We start from the raw sequence: 11,982 nt of genomic DNA on the forward strand, positions 1-11,982 counted from the left end.
TTTTTGGTGTCCGCCGTCCCACTCCTACGTTCACTTGTGCCGTCGGACTCACCAGTGTTTTGTGCGCCGTGCCAACGTGTTTTCAGTGTTGTTATCGTCACATGTGAACGACTCCGTGTTTTTTATGTCTCTGTGACCTCTCTCTTTTGCCCGTCACTCTGTTCATTGTCATTCACCATGTTTTATACTCTTGTAAACCGCTATGGCTGAAGAGCGGCGTAGTGTGCCGCTGCCAGCCTACCTGAATTGTACAGGTTTTAAAATAACAATAAAGTAAAAAAAAAAAAAAAAATCTCTGTAGGCATACTTACCTGGCACAGGGGATACCGTGATCATGAAGGCGGTTCCTCCAGGACGAGGCTCTTCCATTGCACTTCGGTTGGGCTGAACCCTGCGATTACCCCTAATGTGGGTAACTCGGGTGCATAATTTTTGGTAGTCGGGACTGCGTTCGCGCAGACCCGGTCTAATTCAGATTAAGCATGGTTTTAGAGTCTGTTTTGTACTAAGTCTTAACAATTTTGTGTGTGTGTGTGTGTGTGTGTGTGTGTGTGTGTGTGTACGTTAGATGGTTCAAAATTGATTTTAGGTGGAAAATTGTACTCCAACGAAAGTAATAGGGTCTACTTCGTGCTTGCAATTTTAAATTCATACCATTTTGAACGTAGAGACAAACCTTAGTACGTACGCCGTAGGTGACATCTTCGTGCTTGAAGCAGGATGCTTACGAAAAAGGCATGACCGACTTATTTTTGTTTTCCTGTTGCAGTACTGGCTTTGCTCTCATGACTGGGTAACACATACACACTGACTTAGTGTATTGAAAATTGAAAACGAAATGTTGCCATCTCTACGTACTGTACACTAGATCAAGATTTCAATGATTTTATTCCATTGGACAAAGCGTTTGTGTTGTATTCTGAAAATTACTCATGTATAGGGTGATCACAAACTTTGATATATTTTTCAAAGCATTGTTCATTACAAGGGACACAACACCTAGAAGAAAATACAGGGTGTACATAAAGTCCGGGAACACACTCATTTATTGCACAAGAACCAAACATTACAGATATCATACATATGTCATTTTGTAGAGAAACCTTAAAAGTCTTTTTTTCTTTTTCATGTATACCGCCACAGCGTAGTTTGGTAATTTGCCGATAGCCAGCGTTAGTCGCAAACATGGCGAGTTCAGGTGCTGAGCGAGCTTTCTGTGTCTTGAAGTTCGACAAAAACAAGTGTGCTGCAGCTGTTCAATGGATGTTTGGAACCAAGTGCGGTAAGAAGCCACCAACAAGGAAGGCCGTTTACCACAGGCACAACAAATTCGTTACGACGGGTTGCTTGTGCCCGGCAAAGAGAAACGGACGTCCCAGTGTGAGTGAGTCCCATAGTGCTCAGAGCCATTTTGAACCGGTGTGAGTGAAGTGAATGTGGAGCCATTCATGAAGAGTCCAAAGAAATCGGTGCGTCGTGCATCCCGTGAACTTGAAATGGCTCTAGTGACAGTGTAGAAAGTCCTGCGACAGAAGCTGTATATGAAACTATTCAAATTGGAACTAGTGCAGAAGCTCAGTGACGACGACAAATACAAGAAAAGTGGCAAGAATTCGATTACCATATTGACGTTTGCCGGGTCACTCATGGTTGTAAAAAAAAAAATTCGAAATGCAATATGTATGACATCTGTGCAATGCTTAGTTCTTGTGCAATAAATAATTGAAAGTTTTCCCGACTTAATCTATACACTGCATAAAACAAATTGTGGAAACATTTGTTGCTGTAGTAGGAAAAAAAAGTTTGTATCAGTTCGTGAAAAGTAGAAAATAAAAGACAAGTTACAGGCCATTGGATTTAAACTGAGGGCAGTGGCTGTAGTGCACATGAAGAAGGAAAGTTAAATATAACGGAAAATAAATTATGAAGACAGGGAAAGGAAGTGGCATGGGTGACAGAAACAGAAAAAGGGAGAATGAAAGTAGGAGACAATGGGAGCATGAACCTCGTTCTTTGACAGAGGATATGGCCATATATATTAAGATTTTAGAGAAAAGCTTGGAGGTTGACAAAAGGATTTGCTTCATATTTCTCTTAAATACAACAGGGCAATGAGTTTTGCACAAAGTGCAAGCTAGCTTGATCCAGAGGCAGACAACAGTGGTAGATAAGGAGTTTGTTAAAGCTTTTGTACTATGGCTGGTTGCAGCTGGCATACTGAATATGTGAGACTTTGTGTTAGTGATTACAATTAGATGGCAGGTACTTTATCCTCAATGAAAGGTGCTGGGGTGCGTGTGGGCTGATGAACTGATGAAGAGGGCATGGTGGGTGGTATTTTCGTAACATGTATGGCCGCAACCAACCTAAATCACATGGGCAAATGGGCCGACGTTGTAGATGTAACGCACACAAGCATCAGTGGTTAGTAATAACAGTCTAGTTTTCCCACTATTTGATCCACGTAAGATTATGTCACAACGGGGAAGGTTCAGTAGAACGAGTGATTACACAAGTTTACATTTCACATCCTGTGGAAACATGTCCTGATTCACTCATGCACATACATAAAGCTTGAGACTGTCAGCATTGAAATGATATTTATAGGACATCAGAATTGACAAGATGTCATTGACTTTCAAGGGGAACAATAGGGGTCCCTGGACTTGATCTGTTCGGTATTCCTGCAGAAGATGCATCCAAGAAGACTTCTGTCTGTAGGCGTACTCTTAATCAGTTATATAAATGAACTGAAGTCTTCATCAGAACATCACAGAACGTGGCAATAAGATTAAAAAGGAGACACTGTCCTTATGTTCTGCAAGTGTTTGCAGAATGGCAGGAAAGTGTTTCCTTTTTAATGATACTGGTGTAAATGTTACCCAGTCACAAATGGCCCCTCTGACCATGATGCACAAACGTGCCTGCTCACAATAAAGTGGTACTGTGGGAAACAGAGTGCTAAATGAAAAGACAACTGTAAATATAATGAATTCTGTCAGCCCTTAACAAATGCCCCCAACCCCCCCCCCCCCCCCCCCCACACACACACACACACACACACACACACACACACACCGTACAAAGGAGTATGATAAAAATAAAATGTCAAAAAAGCAATTGATTACAAAAGGAATCAAAACTCCATGTGTAAAGGAAAGGAAATTGTATGAGATGCTCAGGAGAAGCAAAGAGGCGGATCTGATTTCATATTATCAACCGAGGTAGTGCAGTATTTAGCACACTGGGCTTGCATGTGGGAGGACTGTGACTCAGATTCTCGTATTAGGTTTGCCACAATTTCCCTAAATCACTTTAGGCACATGTCGGGGTGGTTCCTTTGAAAGGGCATGACTGAATTCCCTCACCATCCTTCTCCTTAACTGTGCTTGTACTCTGTCTCTTTGACTCAATTGTCAGCAGGATGTGAAACATTAATTTTCCTACTTTTATTTCATATTATGAGAAATACCTAGCTATCTTAATGGAAGTAATTGAAAAGTCAAAACGCCTCTGCTTAAGACGTATCGCCCCTGAACAGGCTGCATGTTTAGCATTATCTTCACCCTCACAGTGCAGCTGCTGTATAAATGAGAGAGAGCTCAAATATCTTACACACAGATAGGTTCATTAGTTACAGAATTTCCCAAAAAATCATTGAGATATTTATTATACTTTGGTACTGACAACAATATAATAGTATAAGAAACGGAACACTATTTCACTGTGGTACCATTTTCTTTTGAACCACTGACTGCACAGCTTGGAGAAAGAGTCAGAGTTCAGACAACATTCACATAAATGTTTTATGCCTCCAATTTCATTCCCTGATGCTGATCTGTGAAAAAGACGAGTAGCCTAATTTATTTTACTACAACAAAAATATTTAAAAATATAACTCAGAAATCAATATCTTCATCATGATGTCATAATTTTTTCAGGAAATAGTAGCAACGGGGGGTAGAGCAGGTCGTTCGAAATATCTGTACCAATTTTTTAGAGTTTAACTTCACTCATTTAGGAGAAAAGTGTACCTGAATCATGAAAATTCAGGTTTTCGGTAAATCGCATCCATTACACCAATCTTCAATACTGTCAGCCCAACAAATACAGTATTGAGTATTCTCCCCCATATACAGCTGTTGAAGCTTTCACTTGAATTCTGAGAGAGACCAAGCATGCAGTTCATAAATAGACTTTTATTTGCGAGATCCCTATATAAAGGCCTAATTGCCTCCATTGTAGCAAGTGGTAAGGAATGCTTGTGGGTATATTGTATGCCTGTAGCATTGTTCAACCAGTACTTGCACCACGAATCTTCCCTTTTTGGACACAAATCATGCTGTGGGGTTTCATTTGTTGACACTCTGTGAAACCATGTTGCCCAAACAGCTCGTCTCATGTTCTCCAAATCTCATACATTTCTCCTTATTGCTTGTCCATAATATTGAGTCAAAGAATCAATTTCACTTTTTGTAAGACGACCTGGACCATCCATGTGTTTCCCATCTGACAGTTTTTTTTTTTAAATCTTTACGAAGTCCTTACATAATTTTCTCAGCCGAGTCCCATTCTTTTTTGTACATGCCCAACACATTCAAGCTTTTCTATGATAGTGTCCTCATATGGTGTGGCAACAAGAGTAGTGTGTCCTTTTACAGTCTCCATCCTGAAGGTAGCATACATACCTCACACCACATCTGATCTCTGATCGTCTAAAAATGTTTAGAACTCCTTCTATTTCCATATTTCCACTTGGGCCATCAAAGTTCTTTGCACAAACATGGGTGCCAATAAATTTACTTGAACAACCCTGGCAGTGCTTTGTTAGACATTCATAATCTAGTATCTCACCAGTTTCAGTAAATGTGGCAGTTACAAACCCATTCAGAGGAGTATGGCCCCCTCTTCTGCCAAGATCCATCAAATGTTGCTACAATGTCTGTATTCACAGACAAGGCGACTGCTTCTTCTGCTGCTCTTTTCAGTGCATGTTCACCACATAAAGTGTTGCATAATAATTTATTGTATCTGTCAAACCTCAGCGAAGGTGGAGGCAAATCCATCACTGGACAAAAAGTCTGGGTAGCTCTCCTTCCCCTTTAATACATCGCATTGCATAACCAAGCTGAATATTTACACTGTAATGTTGACTATCAGTTACTGGTGATGTCATAGTATCACTGTGCATCTTACGCAAGTTACAGGCAATCACTAACTGACTTAAAAGACCCTACCTTGCTGAAATGTCGTCAGAAACATCAATACTATCTTCACAATTGCGGTATTTACATTTCAGAGCACTCTTCAAAGGTCTTGACAGCAAATTTATGCTCACAATACTTCTAGACTTGTTCTTATTACATTCAGAAAGTGCGAGTTTGCTTCTAGAAGGACTGCCTGTATACACAGTTTCCATGGGCGGCTTTTGACGCAATTGATGTGTATTATTTGGTTGTGTTTGGAACTGGTTGCCGCAAAAGTTTTGTTTGGGGCTAAATTTCTTTATTCTCAGCATTTGTAGCACAGGAAACACACATGCAGAAACAAAACAACACAATAACTTTCAAAAACACGTGCGTATGAAATTCTAAAATCAGATATTTTCAGATCTTTGTTTACATTTGAGCCATTGCCTTCTAGACATGCCTGTACGTTGGTTCCGGGAGAAATCGCCTTCTAGAATACACCTGTGTTAACGATCTGTAACTAATGACAGAAAAAAAACAGACGTACAAAATAATGCAGCACATATTCTGACACACTTCACACTGGCAAATGGACGTGCCACCTGTGCAACATTACGTTCAACTTCATATTTTGAATGAACGGAAAATGATAATACCCATGGACTATACATTTTTGAAATCAGTATGAAGTGCTCTTTTCTATAGACCAAGAAAAATTTTTTCAAATTTTTGATCATTTTCATGGGCATATCCCCTTAATGTCTGAAAATAATCATTCAGGTTATCAGATTTAATTCGGAAGAAGAATAGCAAACAAGAGAAACCTGAAATTTAGTTAAGGAAAGCAAAGATTTGGTTATTCAAGGCAGTCTGGTAGACAACATACTTAATGATCACACCCTTAAAGTAGCTGAGAAGCTTTATGCAATCATTTCAAAGGATAAAGCAGTAGAATATAGATAAGAAGCAATGCCATGTACAGAAAACCAAACCTTGATGACTTCATGCCCTGCTGAGGAAACTAAGAATGAAATTAACTCAAAAGCAAAAGCACATAGGCCTATAGAATTTCAATAAAGTACTAAAATCCTGTTCTTCAGTATATGACCTGTGTTTGAGTGATGTATGCAATACATCACCATCAAGGGCTATGTCTCCAGTCCTGCTCAATTACCAACCAGCCCCTCCATTTGAAGCTGTTCGAAAAGAATATATATGCAACAACAATAACACACCTGTCCCAAAATTAGGTAACTTCATGACTAAATTTAGATTTTGAAAGTGTATTTAGACAAAACATTCAATTGTTTCTTTCACGGTTAAGGTTACACTGAATTTAAATGCAAAGTATAGCAAGCTTATGTTCACTGAGACACCTGTCAAAAGCGTTTGACTGTACAGTTAGATTCTGTCCTCGATGAACTCGAAGATTGTGGTATCGCAGGTTTGGTTGATAAATGGTTTTCATTCTGTCTGACTAAAAGAATGCTGAATGTCATGTTTAAAAAATACAGATAGTATAAACACAGAACATCATCTTCAGTGTGGTGTACCGCCTTTATTTGTATTGGGAACCCTTGTTTTTGTTACAAGTAAATGGTTTCTAATGTTGCATATGAGGGCTGCCTTTCAAAATTTTTGCAAAAAACAATGAAATAAGAACATTTTTAGTACAGATCCTTTTATGTTCCTCAAAATATTAGTCTTTAAAATGTAAACACTTGTGCATGTGTTTTGTATTTTATTGTATGGAACTGGGGACCTAGAAACAACGGAGAGGCTTCGTCCCCACCGTAGCCCGCAGTGATATACAACCCCACAACAGGCCACAGCAGTCCACTCAACCCACTGCCAACCCACACCGAACCCAGGGTTACTGTGCGGTTCGAGCCCCCTCTGCTTGGTCATTACTGCAAAGTTCTGTAGACATTAATCACTGAGCATTATCATTTGTTTGATAGCTTGTTCCAGTTACGACATATGCTGTACTTGGTGAAGGTTTTTGTCGACATCTGGCGGAACCATGGATGTCTACAGAAATTTTTCAGGGGTTTTTGGGCACGACTTCAAAATTGCCATTATTGATAGAGGCAAATGTGAGTTACATAATAATTACAAAAGCCATATTTTTGTCTCCCACTCCCATAATGCTACAATTCTCTAAATAAGAGGTGTGTCGGAATCAAGGGAAGAAGAGTATGGGAATTCTGTAATGAATGAAAGCTCTGTACTCTAGATTCTGCGAGGGGAAGGAGCAAGTGTACAGAAGTGTTGTTAGTATATCAGGTACTTAATTTTACTAGTCGGTATTTCTGTTGCTCTGTTGCATAGTGAACTCCTGTGATGGGTGAATCAAGAAGTGTCTAGTGAGTTTAATTCAAACCTAGGAATTACACAAGTACAATTTGAAGACATTTCTGTTCACAAAATTCGTATGCGTTGTGTAAAATAAAGGTGGAAAGTGTTAAGATGTACAGCACATTACCAACATTACTGTTATAAAATTACATGGTGTCACAGCTCAAAAAGTGTAAGCAACTGTCCATTTACACAGAAAAGATGGTTTGATTGTGAATATGGATATGTGAATTTCTAGCAATTTTTAATTCATTTCTTGTGTGGGTGACAGACTGAGAACCAATTGGCAGCACATGTTTTTCCCAAGAAAAATGTCCTCTTGTAGGCAGGTGTAGTTTGACAAAGCATGGAAGTATTTATATTTAACTGTTCTAGTTTAAATATTTGATATTGAAGGTGAGCCTCCACTTGATAATAAGCTCAGATATGTCAGCATTAGTATGCAGTCGTGAGTTTCCCAATGTGAAATGGTTTAAATGCACTGACAAAACTAATAGGCTACCTGCACTTCACCATTACACTCAGATGACACTGTGTATCTGCGCTAAAAGACCATCTAATACATGTTGTTTCTATTTACGTTGTTCAAGGTTAAGTTTCTTGAATTTTACCATTAGTAAATATCCCAGACATTCAGATTTCCTGCAGTTTGTCTGTCACAAGTGCCATCAAAAGGAATGTTACCTAGTTCTGCGGTGTTGTACATAAAATTATTGTTGCATATAAGACAGCGTAGTTCTCTGTGCTAACCATACAAACACCATTTTTGTTCTGTTAAATGATTTGAAATGTTTCATTTGATGTGTGTAGTCTGTTGCATCCATGTTACCACATAGGATTAGTAGCAATGTAATAACTACCATTATGCCTACTGCTCTTCTTTAGAAGAATCACAAGTGTTTAAGAGATCTAAGACCATGGCTGACAAAGCCTCCTTCATCAAAAGCATCACACTTACCTTTCATAGATTAGACAGTGACAGTTGTACTTATCAAACCAGCGTATACTTCATTAGGTAGGTAGGAAGAATCAGCTCACATTTTGCAGTGTTTCCTAATTGGTTCTATAGTATTCTAGGATGTTTGCTGCAGATGTGTAGGCCTAAATTTTTTCTGCATACTCTTCTTTAGTGTGGGACAATTTTTACTTGCTGCATACACAGAGGTGGGCGGGGGGACCCTGAAGAGATCAGATTTGTTAACGGAGTTTGGGCACTGTATATGAATAGCTTCCGTAAGTCAAACATGATTACTTCTTATAACACACAGTCATGAAGGCATAGTCGATTGTAGCACCCAAAATCCTCAATAAATAAGAACACTCTGAGCAGAAAATTGAGTCATCAGGTATTTCAGATCCAATATATTTTTTTCTGCTGAACAGTCATGCTCTAGAACTTCGTGGCAGATTAAAGCTGTATGCTGGATCAGGACTTGAATCTTGCCTAAAACACATTGACTCTCTCACAGCTCTATTCCGTCAGCACCTTATGCCTGCTTTTCTTTCCCTTTCATTGGTGTCTTGTCCTGTCCAGGACTACTAGCCCTGCAATCTAAGCATGAGAGCTTCTGTTAAGTTTGGAAAAGAGCACACTCCACTTCATGTACTTCACTACGGAATCAGACTCTTATACTCTGTATGGTTTATTGTTACCGTACTCCAGATGCTACATGTTAGGTACTGTAGTAGTACTGTTGCTACATCTGTTTAAGAGACATTTCTTGTAAATACTGGAGTGAGTCATTTACACTGTTTGCTATTTTTAGCAGAATTTAGATTCACGTAACTGTCTCATCAATTCTTGTTTCTTGTCTTTGACTGCTTTTCATGGTTTCATGATATTCAGAACTAACCATTGTCACCCTGTGAATCTTTTTGTAACATTTCGACAAATGTTGGAAGGTAGAACTTCCCTAAGAAATTGAGATGTGGGCAGGTTCAGGAGTAATACTTTCGTAAGGTTTTTGAAGATTATTTCATGTACTGCATGATAAATTATTGTGTGAAACAAGACAGGGTTAGAAAAAAGTATTCCATAGTTTGAGAGTTGGTAGTATGAAATCAATCAAACAATGATCCAGGAAACATGGACACTGAAATGCAAACCTTATGATCTATGAGCATGTGTACTTATTTGATATTGTGAAACGTGTGTGTGTGTGTGTGTGTGTGTGTGTGTGTGTGTGTGGGCACGCGTGCGCAAAAAATACTTAGGGATTACAATTACAAATAACCTAAATTGGAACGATCACATAGATAATATTGTGGGTAGAGCAAACCAAAGACTGCGATTCATTGGCAGAAAACTTAGAAGGTGCAACAGATCTACTAAAAAGACCGCTTACACTACACTTGTATTGCTGTGCGGTGTGGGACCCGCATCATTTGGGACTGATGGATGACATCGAAAAAGTTCAAAGAAGGGCAGCTCGTTTGTATTATCGCGAAATAGCGGAGATAGTGTCACAGACATGATACATGAGTTGGAGTGGCAATCATTAAAACAAAGGCGTTTTTCGTTGCGACGGGATCTTCTCATGAAATTTCGATCACTAGTTTTCTCCTCTAATTGCGAAAACATTCTGTTCGCACCCACCTACATAGGGAGAAATGATCATCACGATAAAATTAGAGAAATAGGGCTCGCACAGAAAAATTTAAGTGCTCATTTTTCCCGTGTGCCGTTCGAGAGTGGAACGGTAGAGAGACAGCTTGAAGGTGGTTCATTGAACCCTCTGCCAGGCACTTTATTGTGAATAGCAGAGTAGTCACGTAGATGTAGGTGTGGGCAAAGTCCTATTATTGCATTGCAGCACATATGCAAGTTCCCAACATTTTTTGATTTTATGGTGTACAGCTTTACCTCTCCTGGAGGCCCACATTGTATGTATAAACATTAACAAAAAGTGGTCTCACCAATTTCTCTGGTATTCACTTCTATATGAGCCTGACGATGGTGTGCTGTAGGCCCTTATTGTTCTCAAACCTCATAGGAACACCATTTACTGCATTGTGTACTGTGTACAGTAGAGGAATAGGCCAAGGATGAGGATTTATTGTATAAGCATGATATTGCCCCATATCATAAAGCAGTGTCTGGAGGCAATTGTTTGTGAACAACAACATTACTGAAATGGCCTGTCCTGCCCAGAGTCCCAACCTGAACCCAGTGGAACACCTCAGGATGCATTACAACTTCAGCTAGGCTCCAGACCCCAGCATCTGAAGTCACTACCTTCTCCGGATTAAGCCGTGCAGGGAGAGTTGGCTGCTGTACCTCAACAGATATTCAGACACCTCACTGAAAGTGTCCTCAACACAGTTGAAGTCATCGTAAAAAGTGAAGGGCAGACACACCCCATGTAAGCATCCACTGGGTATCCTGATACTTTTGATCAGATAGTATACATTGGGATGTAAATGTATGAATTCCTATGTCCTGCAAGATGCTCCTGCAATATGCTTTGGTATCAACTTTTCTCGGTATTCTTAATGGACACTTTCATGGAATAAATACTTTCTTTGTCTTAGCTGCAATGCCCCCAGAAGATTAAATCACAAAGATGTGTTATGAGTCAGATTTACAAGCATAGAGATGTAATAAACATATTTACAGTGACAAAAATATAGCCCGTGTTCAAGATGATATAGTTAAGTAACATGACATAATTACTGAAAATAGTTTTACAGAAGAAAAAAGAATATTCATACACTGTCCATCTTACACAAGTAAGACAAATTTTGGCTAACAGATTAAAAATAGGAAGCTTCAGAAACATTAAAAAAAATGACAATACAAATTTACAAATCACGGATTTATTTGCTGGTATTCATCAAGAGTTAGGAGCCTCATCCATTGTATGGGCATTGAACTCTGCTTGTGGCACCTGTATGTAATTTTTATTGATTTGGAATTGTATAATTTGAGTTTTTACAATACAGAGGATTAAGATGTTGGCTGTGAACCAGTTGTAAGTTGACCCATTATTGTCCTTGCTATGTACCTGATACGGATGTGCTTGTACCTTTTGTCAATATATATTAGTGTTCCCAGAAAGGATTATAGTTTCTGAAGAGTCTTCAAACCACATGTGGTTTTATTCTAAATTTTGTAGAAGTGACAAGGGTATAAATTTTGTAAAAGTGACAGGGGTAACTGCTTCGTCTGCATCCTGCATACATAACATTGTTATTAGCTTAAATTATGGAGTAACAGAAAAATGTGTAGTAAACTTAGGGATCTTAGACCACAATGCTCTGTTAGTGCCATTACCTTGTGTTATTCCAAAGTACGCAAATAGGAAAGTCGGAAATTTTAGACAAGAAAATATAGAAATGTTAGTCAATAAAATCAGTCTCGTCTCATGAGCATTTACTGCTCAGGCCTCAGTAAATGAAAATCTCGATAACTTTTTGGAGGCCTTCTTGATGGTGT

The 11,982-nt window shown here is 39.0% G+C and overlaps 1 non-coding gene across 1 annotated transcript; it reads left to right on the top strand.

Moving 5' to 3' along the window:
• Positions 1-303: 303 nt before the first annotated feature.
• LOC126425415 (U1 spliceosomal RNA) lies at positions 304-466 on the top strand. Its single transcript, XR_007576285.1, has one exon. It is a non-coding gene; the product is annotated as a U1 spliceosomal RNA (small nuclear RNA).
• The last annotated feature ends 11,516 nt before the right edge of the window (positions 467-11,982 follow it).

The sequence above is a fragment of the Schistocerca serialis genome, chromosome 10 (assembly GCF_023864345.2).
Source record: "Schistocerca serialis cubense isolate TAMUIC-IGC-003099 chromosome 10, iqSchSeri2.2, whole genome shotgun sequence".
Lineage (NCBI taxonomy): Eukaryota > Metazoa > Arthropoda > Insecta > Orthoptera > Acrididae > Schistocerca > Schistocerca serialis.